Below are 12,913 nucleotides of genomic sequence, written 5' to 3' on the forward strand. Positions count from 1 at the left end.
ATTGAAGCTGAGCAATGATTCTTTCTTTTTTATCTTTCAGCAGTTTCATGTGCAACTTTTATATAAAGTGCTAGAAAATTAGATCTTTTTTTCTGGAATTTTTGAAGAACTTTCAAAGTATGTACCATTTATCTGTTAGTATCCCCTCTATACCATGTGAACCATCGATGCTGATTACTAAATATGACCAAATATCTCTCTTTTTTAAAAAGATTTATCTATGCATTCAAGAACTGGGGTGCAAGCCAGAGGCTCAGGGGGTGAGAGGATTCACCAGAGAGAGTGGGGAGCAAAACGGGCAGATCTACTGAAATACACTGCTGAGAGAAGCAGTGGGCGAGACAAGAGAGGTCTGCTGCGCCATGTGGGTAGCTCCCTGGCAGGGGATTGAACTTGTGCTACAGTGGCTGGCAATAGCTTGATAGCACTATCTTTAACCCCTGCACCACCAGGGAAGCCTTAAATATGACCAAATTTTAGGGAATTACTCCTAAGTCATTTCTCCATTGAACAATTTTTTTGCTACCATATTCATAGTTTCTTGTAGTCAAGTACTGTGTTTGTAAATGTTTATTCAATCTTTAGAATCTTTTTGTGTTGTCTAGTTTCATTCATAGCAATTTATCTGTGTATGATTGGCTGAATAATAAGTGTTTTTAAGCCTTGTAAAATTTTAGAAATGTCTTTGAACAAATAGTGCTAAACTCTTTTATGGATATTGGTTCTTCTTTAAGTTGAAATATTCTCATTTTACCCAAAGGAAAAACAAATTACCACCAACATAAATTCCAGTGGAACCTCATGTTTATTTTTTACACCAGAGTCTGAGAAACAAATACAGTCATAGAATGTATCCCAGTGGCACAAGGGGTTAAGACACAACCTATGAGGGTATCCGCAGCCACTGCAGCACAAGTTCGATCCCCAGCCAGGGAGCTACCCACATGGCGCAGCAGACCTCTCCTCCCTCGCCCACTGCTCCCCTCAGCAGTGTATTTCCATCCATCCTCCTGTTCTGTTCCCCACTGTCTCTGGTGAATCCTCTCATTCCCCGCACCTCTGGGCTGTACCCCAGTTCTTGTATGCATAAATAAATAAATCTTTTATTTATTTATTTTTTTATAGAGGCATGTTTTATTTATTTATTTATTTGTTTGTTTGTTTGTTTATACATGCACTGGGTACAGTCAGAAGCGCGGGAGGATGAGAGAATTCACCAGAGCCAGAGCCGGGGGAGCAGAGCAGGCAGAAGGACCGAAGTACACTGCTGAGGGGAGCAGCGGGCAGCAGGAGAGGTCTGCACACCATGTGGGACCCTCCTCCAGTAGCCAGGGAGCAGCCGGGGATCGAACCGGTGCTGCAGAGGCTGCAGGCAGCTTCACAACCCAGCGCTCAACCGCTGCGCCACCGGGGAGGCCCAATAAATAAATCTTTTTAAAAAAGAATGTATCTTAGATCAGCCAAACATTAAAAGTAAAACTACTTTTCTCAATGGTCTTTTTCCAACCTCCTCAGTTTTTATGAAATATTTAATTGAAGATCGTCACGTGGGCTATTCCTGATATGGAATGAGTATAAAGATTAAATTTCCAAAAGAAAATATTCCATCTTTATAATTTGTACCAAGTTATGAAAAAAAAGGTGGTGTCACTCTATCTTCTGATTTCAGAAAGAGGAAGGGGAAGAAGACAAGAAGATAAAATAGTGAAGAAGTTTATTTTCCTTTATAAAAAAATTCTGTTCATCAAACGCTGTCACTATCTTTTTCACGGCTACTTGTTTCTTCTGAGTCTTAACCAATCAACTTCTATTGTAATGTCTTTGATTACTGAAAAGTAATTTGCAGGTGTTTCATAAATCTTGACCAGAGAAACTAATTCTTCCTAGCTAATTGATACTGAAACAGGATATAAAGGCTATTTCAATACATTTAATTAGGTAAATGGATGATGCATTATCTCCATTAATTGTTGTAGCATGCAAATGTTGGTTTGGACTCAAAATGAATTCAGTGGGTCTGACGTGAGTTCTCGCTCCGATACAGGCATAAAAGGAGACTGTTGTATATTTCCTTTCCTTCATTAAAAAAGAATTTGGTGACATTAAATTCTTTAAAAAGCAACACTGTGAGCATGTAAGTCTGGTTTTGGTGTGAAGCAAAATATTGGGTGGTTGGAAAAGTCATGATGTATTTTATCTATGTTTTCTATGCAAAAATGCATCATGACTTTTCCCACAACCCAATAATATGTACTGCCCTCTTCCGTGTGTGTGTGTGTGTGTGTGTGTGTGTACGTATCTATGTGCAGCACGCACACATCATTATCCATTATTGCCACCACCACTGGCAACTTTTCTTTTATGACTACATTTCCTCCAAAGCATGTAAGAATGCTGAAAAATGAGAGAAAGAATTTAGGTCCTAATATTAAGTCCACCACATTTCCTATTGCAACACAGACACACGTTGTTGAACTTTCTTCTCTTTAGCTGGCTGTGAACACAATGTGTTATTTGTTATTCTCTTTAATCCCCCAAAAAGTAAAAGAGATGCCCTTGGCCAGTTTAATAGAGAACAATCCATGTCTGTTGAGGAAAAGTAGTTAGGGCGTTTCTTGCATGCCGTCAGCCTCTGCATTCTGCCAAATTGTAACATCCCTGGAACCATCCCTCAATGGACTGAGTTCACAGAGCCCTGAATGAGGGGTGGCCCACAGTCCTCGTGTGACTACAGACTGTTATTCTAATGGGTTCCAATAAATTATAGATTCTTATAAATAAAACTATTTTGTACTTTTGTTCCGTGTGAACTGACATGGTTTCTTTACCATCTCACATATAATTGTTGTGAAAACTTATCTCAAGGATACCCCATATCTAATTTTCACATTTTCTCCAAGAAAGCATCTGCTTCATGCAGGTGCTTTTGAAATGTTATTTTATTTTTTTCCCTCTTTCTGCCTAGGAACAGTTGGTGTTACATTTATTGGGGGCATCGATGTTACATTTTTGTACGATGACAAGTGTGGTACATTGCCAAAGTGAGAAACTCTGAGGTCGGCTATTCTAGCTGTATAGCACTTTCTGGTATTTGTGCTGGTGCCTGTGAAGTTCTTAAAGGGAGTTGTAATGAGGAACACACCCAGGCAGAAAGAGTGATGTGGATTAAATGGGTTTCCTGGAAAGGTTTCTGAGCATGGCATATTTTCCATGATTTTCTGCAATTACAGAGAGCCCAGTTCTGGTCAAACGACACAATGTATTCTAAAAAGAATAATTGTAAGGAACATAAAAATAAATGTTTAGCACAATATTGCCCTCTATTCTCTCTATTCTTTATCACGGAAGGAAAGATGGAATCTGAGTCTTTTGAGGTTGGGGGAATCGGTCAAATCATATATAAAACTAAACTGAAAGTTTTCAGATTGGAAAACAAAGAGTACTTGTGGTGGAAGAAAGAAGCGCTGGTTATTTTTGGAAAAGCTGGTTTGGAAGTATGCACAAGCTAGTAGCATGTTGACATCAGAGCAGCTAAAGCCAGGCTGGCCAGAGTGGGATAGTACATTACTTGCTCCAGTAAGAATTAATCCCAGCTGTTCAGCAATAAGAAAGCCAGAGAGCCTGAGATTTCTAGTTGGTCTTGGGTAAATAAATCATATGCATTATTAATAAATTAATAAAGATAGCTTCTGTCTGTTATAGGAAAAGAGGGTGTGGCTGATGGGAACTAGCTAGAAAACATGGAGTTATTATCATAAGCAAGGACAGTAACTCTCAAACCTGCTTGCATATCACAATTGCCTAAGAAGAGGTTTAAAAAATAGAGGCATAAATAAATCTCACTTCTAGAGCTTATGATTTGATAAGTCTATATAAGTATTCAGGAACCTATACTTATAAAAGTGCCCTGGGATTCTGATGTGAAGAAAGATTAAATGAACCATCATAGCTTGGGTTGACAGAAGGGAGAGGGACTCAGTTGAGAGTCAGCTGAGTGAACACCAGTTCTCCTGCCCATGGTTTTCTGGTAGGTCTCTTTATTGATCTTTCATCAGCCATTTACCAAAACCAGATCTGGAAAAGGTTCTGTGAAATCCTGTGAAAACCAGACTCTTTTATGTGTTGCAAATGCCAAGAAAATATTTCAAGCTCAAATAAAAAGCTAGTGAAATGAAAACCAAAAGTCTAAAGAGTTATGTATGTATTTAAAGACTCCATGGCTTTACTTAGCCTGAATTATCTAGCTACCTTTTAATTTGCAAACACATGGGTAAATTTTTACTGAAGAATAGGGAAAAAAAAACCACACAAACAAACTATAAATCTTCTCCATTACAAACATGGGAGCAGATATAAATGGATTCAATAAATCGGAAATACAAGTGCCTTGGGTACGATTGAGTATATTAATCTATTGTTATCAAGTAACTGCTTGTGAGTCTTAGCAGGCAGCTGCTGGCACTATTTTATAATCCTATGCAGGATGCAAAGGCTTTGGAAGCCCTTTGGATAGAACAAGTTTTCTTCTCCTGGACGGGGGAATAAAAGATGGGAAGTGGCGTGGATAATATCTCCCTTCCAAGCACATCTTGTTCTTATTGTCTAGTGACAGAAATCTGAAGTATGTTGTCCCTTTCCCTTTTTTTTTAAAGAATTTTTTTTTTTTTTTTTATGCATCAAGAACTGGGTACAGGCCAGAGGTGCAGGGTTGTGGGAGGCCATGAGAGGATTCACCATAGACAGACTAGAAGGGGAACAGAAGAGGCAGACTGACTGAAATACACTGCTGAGGGGAGCAGTGGGTGAGGCAGGGGAGGTCTGCTGAGCCATGAGGATCAGATCCCTGGCTAGTTAGGAATTGAACTCATGCTGCAGAGGCTGTGGATAGCTTCACAGTGCTGTGCTTAACCCCTTGTGCCACCAGGGAGGCCCTCGCTTACTTTTTGTAAGTATTTGGGATTTGAAAGTTTCCCCTCCCCATAAGAAAAATAATAATAATAAAATCCAAACACATTGAGGGGGAGAAGAAGAAATGAACGGAAGGACACCAGGAATGTATTTCGGGAAAAAGTTTGTATATCTGTTTTCTACTGGGAGTGGAAAGAAAACCACCAGCAGCAAAATTATTTTCTCTTCTGCTGTATGAAGACAGGAACAGGGTTACAGATAGATCAAGACAAAATCATTCACAACTATAAAAGGACATGTTTTTAAATTTTAAATTTAAATTTTTTTATTTTATTAAATATCTCTCAGCTCATGTATTAGTTCTTGTAAAAGGACATTCCACTGTCTAATGAGAGTTCATTCTTATTTTTGAATATTTAGAGAATTCTGAGTTTTGGTGTTTTTGAATTATTACTCTAAAGTTGAAAGTTTCGGGCCTCCCCGGTGGCGCAGCGGTTGAGTGCTGGGTTGCGAAGCTGCCCGCAGCCTCTGCGGCGCCGGTTCGATCCCCGGCTGCTCCCCGGCCACCAGAGGAGGGTCCCACATGGCGCGCAGACCTCTCCTGCCGCCCGCTGCTCCCCTCAGCAGTGTACTTCGGTCCTTCTGCCTGCTCTGCTCCCCGCTCTGGCTCTAGTGAATTCTCTCACCCTCCTGTGCTTCTGACTGTACCCAGTGCATGTATAAACGAAACAAACAAACAAATAAATAAATAAAACATGCCTCTATTAAAAAAAAAAAAAAAAAAAAAAAAAAAAATAAAGTTGAAAGTTTCAGGTTTGGTTCTACCTCCCAACAGCAACTGGTTAGAAGTGCTGATGATTTCTGCCTAGGTTTATTTTTAGTCAATGATAATGAATAATTTCACATTAATGTAGGCTGACACTTGTCCTTTCATGTTTTTTTTTTTTTTTCTGAGAAGGAAGTCTCATTCTACATTGATCATTTGGGTAGACGTGAATAAATGTAGGACTAAAAAAGAAATCCTGGGCCTCCCCGGTGGCGCAGCAGTTGAGCGCAGGATTGCGAATCTGCCCACAGTCTCTGCAGCGCCAGTTGGATCCCCGGCTGCTCCCCGGCCACTGGAGGAGGGTCCCGCATGGCGCGCAGACCTCTCCTGCCGCCCGCTGCTCCCCTCAGCAGTGTACTTCGGTCCTTCTGCCTGCTCTGCTCCCCGCTCTGGCTCTGGTGAATTCTCTCACCCTCCTGTGCTTCTGACTGTACCCAGTGCATGTATAAATAAATAAATAAATAAACAAATAAACAAACAAATAAATAAATAAATCTTTAAAAAAAAAACAAAGAATTCCTGTTCAGTTTACAAAATTCTTATATCTTGGAATAGACTGTTGCATAATTTCTCGATTCCTTAATTTGTACCATACATATACTACCATTTTGCATTCTTAATTATTATCTTTGGTAAGAATAAATGGTAACGGAATGAACAAATCAGTTAAGGCTGTTAGCAGACCTGGGTGTACATGAGAAGCTTAGAGACCAGTGACTCAGAGAAGCAGGTGGTTGAGAACAGGGAGTAAGTTAATCAGCTGCCAAAAGCCTGCACATTAGAGGTGTCTCTCCAGAGTTGAACTTCAAAGCAGAACCCCTGAGGTATGATGGACCTTCAGGATATTTTCTATGTAGGCAGACACAACCAAAAGGCTCCCTTTTCCTGGACAAATTTTGAGAGAAGGCAAGCTGTTGATATCCAGGAAAACCTGTCTGCCCCTTCCTGTTTCCTTCCTTAGCTCCAGTTTTGATGGAAACCATCACTCTTGATGGTGCTCCTGCTGGCTCACCTATGGTCCCAAGCCCCCACCGTCTCACGGATATAATGGAAGAGGCCAAGGGAACATAAAATCTTCCTCCCTTCCTGGTGAGGAGGGGCATGTGGGAGGTGGGTTAAAAAAAAAAGAGATGATCCTGGACCAAGACTAGCATAAGAGGGAGCCTTGGAAAGAGCTCCACCTCACCCCTCACTGCTATGACGTTCTCCCCACTCCAGAATGTATGAGGAACTGGGGATACAGTCCCTTGCAGTCCCCTGCAGGAACTGTCCCTACCTCGTGGAGGTGAAGTAAGCTTGAGTCTCAGATTGACCTAATCTAATGACAATGCCACATGATTGTTTAAAAAATGCTCATTAAACACCTCATCCAGTGCCTGGCTCATAGCAGACAATCCTTTCTTCCTTTCTTCCTCTACCCAGCTTGAAACTTAATAGCCTATGTAGAAACTTTGAAAAACAATGAACAGATGGTCAGCTGCAGATTCCTTGTACATGTAATCAGCACTCCAATCCTTTCCTTATCATCTAGTACTCCCCCTTTCTTCTACCACAAGTTTCCAATTGATGATGATTTAATTTCTCCTCCAAAGTTGTCCTTGATGTTCTTTTTAACCTAATTCCACCCACATACCATATGCTGGAGGGTGGTGGTATAGAGGAGAGATGCTGAGATTTGTTCTGCATCCTGCACCTGCCCGGGGCTGGACCTGTCTATATATAGATAGAAATGAGCAGCAGGAATCTGTAAAATGTCAAGCTGAGGGAATAGGCAGGTCCCTTTGCTCTGTTTGGGAGTGTGTAGAGTGGTGTCAGTAGACTGGCAGGACAGTGCTCTCCAACCCCCACACACAGCTACAGTGACTCCATTCTACTCTTTGAATCTATGTTCATTCTGAGTTGCCTCTGATTCTAAGGACTGGGGTTTTACAGTTGCCTTTATGATTGAGTGTGTAGGCTCCAGAGTCCAACTGACTTGGTTCAAAGCCACCTCCACCACATTCAAGCTGTGTTACCTGTAGCAAGTTCATCATCAGTGGAGATGCCTATATGTCATAATCTTTAATTTTGACTTTTAGTGGCAAACTTCATCTAGTACACACACGTTAATTTTTAGTGATGCACCCCTGAAACTCATGTAGTGTTAAAATGCAGTGTTACTTCAATAAGAAAATAAATAAAATAGTATCAATAAAACCTATGTCTTGTAATCATGCTCAGATCACTAAATGGGAACTTTATTCTTCTGTTGCATCCATTAAAAGTTTTGGAGTTGTCTCTGATTTTCCTCTTTCTCTCCTCCAATTTAGCTATCAACATATCCTGTTGACTGTCTTCTATCTACATACATTAAGTATTCAAATCCAATCACATCCCTCCTTTCTATTCCCAATGCATATTTCCTGAGTCCTGCCCTAATTATTCAGCATCATATCTATGTGTTTTCCCCCTTCTCTGGAGTTATTTTGTCGTGGATTTCTTTCCATTTAATGTAATGTGTATGTATGTATGTATGTATGTATGTATGTATCTATTTTCTGTCTCCCCCACTAGACAATAAACTCCAAGATGAAAGGAATTCTGTATGTTTTGTTCATTGCTATATCCTCATCAGTCAGCACATCATCTGGCAGTGTTGTTCTTGTGAGGATCCATGTTGCATTTAGTCCTTTGATTAAATCAGAAACTGTATGTAAATCACCTGGCAAAGTACCTCTGTGTCTCTTTTTGTTCTGCATTTTGAATCATAGGGAGCTTTTCTTTGATACAATCAGGCAGGGACACAGACTAACTTCAAATTCTAGGACACTGCTCCATGAGAATTTCCCTAAGGACAAGTTGCTAAATCACTTTTAGAAGGAAAAAAAAAATATCAAACTTAATATGCCAAAAGCAATGAAGAAAGCTTGCATTGAAAGCTGTGATGCTGGCGGATGTTACTTTTTGATATCAGTGTCTCTGAATACCTGGTCGCCAAATACCAGCATCAGAATCACCTGCGATGTGAAAGAACAGATGATGTCTATGAACTGCTTTAAAGCCATGTTTTGCACATTGTTATTGTTAGAAATTTGCATCAACAGCAGCATCCCATGTCACCAACTGTCAGAGTGCACTGAGTATCCAGTAAGAAAGCCAGGAGGTCAGGTGCTGAACCAAGAAAAATCACACCATCCTTGATTGAACATAACAGCACTGGATCAATCAGAATGAAAGCACAAAACTTACACATGAATGTGAAGACAGGTATTTTATACCCTGAGTAGATTAAGAGGATTGGATGAGTAAGTAAAATTATAGTTCATTATGCAAAGAAAAAGACAATAAGCCTCTATTTAGTACTGTCAGAACTGTCTAATGCAGGAGAAGCAGAGGGCCATGATGGAAGTTCAGAAACTATTTTTGAAAAATTCGTATGATTATGCACCTATTTTTTTCATGAATTTATAATGTCCACATGGAAAATCTTCTATTTCAAAGAAGAATGTAGAGCAGTAGAGGGTTAACTGTATAAGTGTTCCAAATGATCAGAATCTTCATTTAATACACCTAACATATTTCGATATTGACTGTTGTTACACCTGAAACTGAACATGATAGACATGTATAATTCATTTTAGTGGTAGAAAAAGAGAATTAACATTATTAACTTCCATTTTTTTTTCCTCAGACAGTGTGCTGGAAAACTTTTCATTGAAATATAGGAAAAGAAAAGTATTGTCAGTATGAAAATTGGCAATTTTATTAGAACTTACAGGAATTTCTAGGTGAATAGAGCCCTTGCCAGAATCATAAAATCCTAGGCCCAAAACCTAGGATTTTAGTCAAAAAACTTGTAGTCAAAACCACTGTGGAGTCTGTCACTTGATGATGAAATGAATTAAAATTTGACTCTGAAAAGCATCAAGTTATATCTCACCAAACACAAAACTCCACTCAAGATGGATTAAAGCTATGAACGTAAGAACTAAAATCATAAATATGTAGAAGAAAACAGAGGCAAAACACTCTACGTTATTGGTTTCAGGATATCTTTGGGGACTTGGCTCCAACAGCAAGGGACACAAAAGTAAAAACAAACAAATGAGACCTCATCGAACTATAAAGCTTCTGCACAGCAATAGAAACTTTCCTTAAAAAATAGACGTCTTACTGAATAGAGAAAATATTTGCACATTGTGCGTTCAACACAGGACTGATAGCTAAGATTTACAAAGAATTCATACAATTCAACAAAAAGAAAACCAATCAAAATATGAGCAAAAGAACTAAACAGACACTTCTCCAAAGAAGACACACAGGTGTCCAACCCACACATGAAAAACAAGGCTTATCATCACTTACCATCAGGGCAGTGGGATATCACCTCACACCTGTGAGAATGGCCCATATCAAAGAGACCACTGACAACAAGTGTTGGCGAGAATGTGGAGACATCGTAATCCTCACACATGTTGGTGGAATCTAGATGGGTGCACCCCCTATGGAAACTGTCTGGAAGTTTCTTAAAAGATTAAAAATAGAACTACCATAGAGCTGCCAATTCTACCCCTAGGTGCTGGAGGGGTTTATGATAAGCAAAATAAGTCAGAATGAGAAAGACAAATACTGAATGATTTCACTCATATGTGAAATGTAGAGAAACCAAAGGAACAGACAAAATTTAACCAGAACAAACCCTAGAAATATGATTGCAGTATTGAGGCTATGGGGTGGTGGCAGCTACTATCGGCTCTCATTTTATGTGGTGAGAGTAGTGGAAGTCAAAGGGGAAGGGAGCTCAGTGGACTGTGGTGGAAGGTTCTGGGTACTCTGGTGGTGGGTCTGGTGTGGTAACACATCTGAAGAAGTGTCAGCTTATACCCCAAAATATTATACTATATTGTACACCAACATTACCTCAATAGAAATAATACAATTTAAAATAAATAAATGAATGAGTTATTTTCCATAAAAGAAGTCTGCTAATCTCTAAGAAGTAAAAGATTGAATGACTTTTATGTTTTTACTAAATATATTTTGCCAGAGTGATTTTTTTATAGCCCTCCCTACTCCCCTATATCAAGATAATTTTGTTACATGATTCCAGAATGGACTTTAGACCATATACTAAAAACCTTATTATTTCAAATTCATAAACTACAGCTCACCATTTCTTCTTTTCATCATTATTTCAAAGTCGGCTGTACCAGATAGTGGCAGATATATTTCTTATTTTGTAATAGTGCTTGGGAGCTTCCATCCGATTCCCTAGGCAATTTTGGAACCCTGAAAACAGATCTTGATAATTTGGTCTGACTGGAATAGACATCTGGATGGAGTCTTGGCAGCTGAACAGAAGAATGAATGACAGTCTTGCATGAATTTTTTTTCTTTATTCCTATTTGATTAAAAAAAAATAGTACAACTCCTAAATAAGAGCATCTTTAATATTCCTCTCAGGGAGAAACTAAGGAACAATTCTAGACTTGAAAAGGAGGATCTGAAAAGGTGGAAGGGAGGGCATATCTTAAAGCTGCATTTAAATAGATGTCCCTATCTCTTTCTTAGGATATATGTAACCAGACAGACAAAAGACCAAAAACCTTCTCAAGAAGCTTCTCAAAAATCTTCTCAAAAGGGCCTCCACAGTGGAGCAGTGGTTGAGCGCTGGTTGAGAAGCTGCCCGCAGCCTCTGCAGTGCCGGTTCAAACCCCAGCCACCAGGCAAGGGTCCCACATGGCGCGCAGACCTCTCCTGCCGCCCGCTGCTCCCCTCAGCAGTGTACTTCGGTCCTTCTGCCTGCTCTGCTCCCCGCTCTGGCTCTGGTGAATCCTCTCACCCTCCCGTGCTTCTGACTGTACCCAGTGCTTGTATAAATAAATAAATAAATCTTTTTAAAAAAAAAAGCTTCTCAAAAAAATGCCATTAATTACATTTTATATAAGATTGGGAAAATATCACCAGTCTATCCATATCAAAGAAACCAGATCACCAAGAGGGTAGGGAGTGACATGTGGAGATTTTTGGGGTAGAATTTTATAAGTTACCATTTGTTGTTGCCATTGTTGGAAATTATTGAAACAAATCAAAACAAAGCATTGCTACATGGCTGACTTAGTAAATGTGAACTGACATGCTGATGGTTGGTGCTTTCTGGGAGAACCAGGTTCTCTCATTGGTCAGAGGAAGCTGGGCATGGTGTTCAGAATGGAGACAAGAGTATGGCTTACCTCTGTGTAGATTGAAGAACTATAGACCAAGAAAGATGCCCAGTCTTTGATTTCCTTCCAAATGTGGTACATAGGTCATGTTTCCATAGTGTTTCATATGACATTGTTTCATCAGATTTGTAAGTGTCCTGCTAGTGTAGGACCCTGAAAATTGTTGATAAGACTCCCCTTTAGGAATGCTCAAAAGAGCAATTGTTCTATCTGTTCCCTTGGTAACAGCACTTCTGGTGGGATGGTCACATGAAAAAGATTAACTGGGCAGTGTAATCTTTTGATTCACTCCTCAACAACTCTGGTTCCAGAGAAAATTAAATTTGTTAATCACAAAAGTCTTCCTATATAATATAGTTTTCTTTTCAAACAAATTTGTAAAAAATATATGTTGTAAGAATGTGTTTTATAGTATTTACTGTTCAAATTTGATTGCAACAAGGTCTGTCCACCGATGTCTGACATGTGTGAACTGCAGTTTCCACGGCCTCTGTGATTGTGGTCTGGAACCTGGGAATGGGCACATATGTCACATCTGAAAACCTGAGATTGTTGAATGTCAGAATACATGGAAGTACCTATATTGTTACAGAGCTATGAATCACACAGTTTACATATGTCAGTGGGTTGATACTCTAATAACATTTTAGGATTCAGCCTTCTATAAATAAAAAATGAGAAATTGGATGTGGTATCTGTGATTTCCATTACTTTCTTCATTGTTAGAATTTTATGATTTATAGAAGTATACAAAATAAGAGGAAATTTAGTTCTTGCCTCAGTTCTGCTTGATGGTTTTGGTGGACCTACCTAATAAGTAGATCCACTTTTTGGTGGACCTACCTAATAAGTAGATCCACAAAAAGAGCCAATGTGGACATCCTAATGAAGCAATAGGTGAAATGATTCAGACCCCTGAAGTAATCTGTTTATAACTCAAGCTTATCCCCAACTAAAGTACAGATTCAAAGTCAGT

General features: G+C 39.4%; 1 long non-coding RNA gene across 3 annotated transcripts in view; it reads right to left on the reverse strand.

The window, feature by feature from the left end:
• Positions 1–12,135, reverse strand: part of LOC129145596 (uncharacterized) — a 31,289-nt gene extending 19,154 nt beyond the window's left edge. For all 3 annotated transcript variants that reach the window (XR_008551378.1, XR_008551377.1, XR_008551376.1), the window contains exons 1-2: positions 11,947–12,135; positions 10,885–11,114 (exon numbers count right to left, since the gene is read on the reverse strand). This is a non-coding gene — a long non-coding RNA (uncharacterized LOC129145596). The remainder of the gene's footprint in view (positions 1–10,884; positions 11,115–11,946) is intronic.
• Between the last annotated feature and the right edge of the window lie 778 nt (positions 12,136–12,913).

This window comes from Talpa occidentalis, unplaced genomic scaffold (genome assembly GCF_014898055.3).
Source record: "Talpa occidentalis isolate TD23 unplaced genomic scaffold, MPIMG_talOcc4v2.1 talOcc4.13, whole genome shotgun sequence".
In the NCBI taxonomy this organism is placed as follows: domain Eukaryota; kingdom Metazoa; phylum Chordata; class Mammalia; order Eulipotyphla; family Talpidae; genus Talpa; species Talpa occidentalis.